The sequence below is a fragment of the Oreochromis aureus genome, linkage group 3 (assembly GCF_013358895.1).
Source record: "Oreochromis aureus strain Israel breed Guangdong linkage group 3, ZZ_aureus, whole genome shotgun sequence".
Lineage (NCBI taxonomy): Eukaryota > Metazoa > Chordata > Actinopteri > Cichliformes > Cichlidae > Oreochromis > Oreochromis aureus.
In genome coordinates this window covers 103,460,907-103,463,976 of record NC_052944.1, presented here as the reverse complement: position 1 = coordinate 103,463,976, position 3,070 = coordinate 103,460,907, and the positions used below count along the sequence as shown (strand labels likewise).

Sequence of the window (3,070 nt, the reverse complement as noted above, 5' to 3'; positions counted from 1 at the left end):
GGTGGGGAAAATCAATAGTGGAGAGTAGTGGTGCAACGGATCAAAAATCTCACGGTTCGGATCGGATCACGGTTTTTAAAGTCACGGATCAGATCAATTTTCGAATCAGCAAAAATAGAAAAAAAAGACAAAAATTCCACTCGCTGTTTACTTATTTAAGTATTTTTTGCCTATTAAAAACATTCAACTGAAGACTGATTACACGCACTTATATAAAAACAAATTAAGGTGCATATGGACATTATGGACCATGCTGGGCAGTCTCTGCATCCTCTGCACACGGCCATAAACAACCAGAGGAGTCTGTTCAGTGACAGCTTCTCCCAAAGTTAAGGACCAGCGGACTTAAAAAGTCCTTTGTCCCACACACCATCAAACTGTTTAACTCCTCGCTGGAGGTGAGAGGGAGAGGAAACAGGGACAGAGGAGGGGGTAACAAGTAGCTGTAGTGCCTTTTCACTGTGCAATAGTTTTTGTTAATATCCAACGGTGTAATAGACTCGCAATACTTAAAATGTGCCGTTCCTTTGTATTCTTATTCCTATTTATTCTATTTATCCCTTTTGTATTCTCTGCATTTATAAATGTGTATATTTGGTATATTTCTGCTCACATTCTGTAACTTCTGTCAGTGCTGTGCTACTGGAAACTGAATTTCAGTTTGAACCCACCCGAGGATAAATAAAGTTTCATCTAATCTAATGTAATCTATAGGGCAGTGCAGGGCTTTGTATCTACCACTCCGCTGTGATATAACAAGCGGTCACGGTCACGTGGCTTTCCGTAGCGCTGGAGCTCCACCCATTTGTAGTTTGAGCAACAGAAGATGCCTGGGACAGTTCAGCCATAACTTTAAACTTCTCCTGCTCATACATGCTTGGAAGGATCTTGTCACTGAAGTGGACGCGCAACGAGATATCATAGCGTGGCTCAAGCACGTTCATCACAGTTTAAACTCCTTGTTTTGCACAACAGACGACGGCCTCCCGTCTGCAGCTAAACACCCCATTAGCTTTTAGCTTTAGCCCGGTCGGACTGGGCAGCAAAGGGCTGCTTAAATGCCGCAAACTCCTCTGCTCCGCTACTTGGACCGCTAGCGCTGACCATAACTACAGCTTGACAGACTGACCGCGCGCACCATACACATACTTTTTTTTTTCTTTTTCGAATCTTCGGATCACGTGTGTACCGAACCGTTGAGTGGGATCGGTTCAGATCTCGGATCAACCGTGATCTGTTGCACCACTAGTGGAGAGGCTGCCGCTAATAGGCGCTAAGCTATTTTGGCCCACACCCACTACAGAGTCCTGCTGAGCCACAGTCTCACATTGTTTATTGTTCCAGTTCAGTAATTGTGATCAGGAAGTGTGTGAAGTGAAAAAAAAAGAAGATTGCGTTGGGCAGCTTGAATAGCTTTTTTCCCCTTGACAACTAAAATAATAAAATTAAAACTCATTTTGTATCTTGTCTACAATTTGAAATTTGCAAAAAAATACTTCATGCTACTGCATGATAGAAAGCATCTGTAAGTGATCTAATATAAAAACTGGTGGATTGAAAAAAAGTCTGTTTGTCTGCCCTTTCAAACCACAGTAAACCTGCCTGGAGACACTGAAGTGTTGTGGAAACGCCATGAACCCGAATACATGAAAGTCCACGTGTATGAGAACGGCTCTGACCAGCCTGACAAACAGGACGACCATTACAAAGGTCGAACAGAGATGAAGAAAGACCTGCTGACCACTGGAGACCTCAGTCTGACCCTGAAAGACCCCAAAGTTTGAGACAGTGGGAAATACGGCTGTCAGGTCAACAGCAAGGAGGCCTGGAGATATAAGAGGTTGTGGCTCACAGTCACAGGTTAGTTAGTGAATTAGTTCATGTTGTTAATGTCATGGTTATCGATCTTTCACCCAGTGTTTTGTTTTTGAACCTTTGAGTCTTGTCTACTTATCAATGTTGTGATGTTACTAAGTGATTGATGTTTCTAGTCTCTGTTGGTACAATTTAGTTACCTTGTGCTTATGAATTTTCTGTCAGAATCACGTGTCTTTTGTGTCTGTCAGATGCCTGTAGAGGGTATAATTTCCTTAAGTATCTCCCTTCTTTGTCTCATTCTGACTTCAGCATCACCTCAGTCTCTCAGTCCATCATGTCACTTCATGTAACAATCTCTGCATCTCTCCGCCCTGTAATGCCATGTGTTTGTTCTCTTCCTGCGTCAAGTTTATGTGTATTGAGTCTGGGTGTCGGTCTCCACGTTTGCCATGTTTCCTGTTTTATTTTGATAGTCCTTGTCTCTTGTGCATTGTGTCCAGTTTTGCTTTCCCTGTTCCACCTGCCTGCTTTGGGTCCTCTTTGTTTAAGACATCTGTGTCCTGCAGATCTTGACATTTTATTTCTTTGTGTGACTCTATTCTGTTTCATTTGCAGAGAATAATCAGGCCAAGACACACACAGAAGACACCAGGATCAGCTCCACTGATCATTTAGTTTGATATGTTTGTTTGATTATTGATCTGATCTGTACGATTTATACATTAGTCTATATAAAATATTCATTGAACTAATATACCCAAGAATTCATGTAATAAACTGCATTTATAGATCCATTTTCCTCTGCTTACCCAATTCAGATTCAGGAGGGTGTCGTGGCAGATTTCTTTTCTTATGCATTGATCACTTTAGTAATTGCAATATCACTTTCACACTTAGTTATATGCAATTAGAGTAACACCTCAAATGGGCCTTATGGTATATCATACACATACACACAGTGGGTCCATTGTAAGTTGATGGCAGACAAGGTCATAAGGAAGGGAAACAAGATCATCATTCTCTCTGTGTGGAGGAAAGTTTTAAGGATGGGGCTGAAGGTTTAGGAAAGTATCTCTCTCCTTTTAGGGAATCTTGTTGCAGAGGTCATCTTATGATATGATGCCATAAATCAAATTTCAAAAAAGTTGGGATGCTGGATTAAAACAACAATTAATGCAATGATTTGAAATTTTGCCATGATTCAGCAAGGCTAAACTTTGTTTTCCACAACTGAAATAACTCAAACTCTACT

General features: G+C 41.2%; 1 long non-coding RNA gene across 1 annotated transcript; it reads left to right on the top strand.

The window, feature by feature from the left end:
* The first annotated feature begins 1,069 nt into the window (after nt 1–1,069).
* Nucleotides 1,070–2,608, top strand: LOC120438694. Its single transcript, XR_005612051.1, has 2 exons — nt 1,070–1,860; nt 2,434–2,608. It is a non-coding gene; the product is annotated as an uncharacterized LOC120438694 (long non-coding RNA).
* The last annotated feature ends 462 nt before the right edge of the window (nt 2,609–3,070 follow it).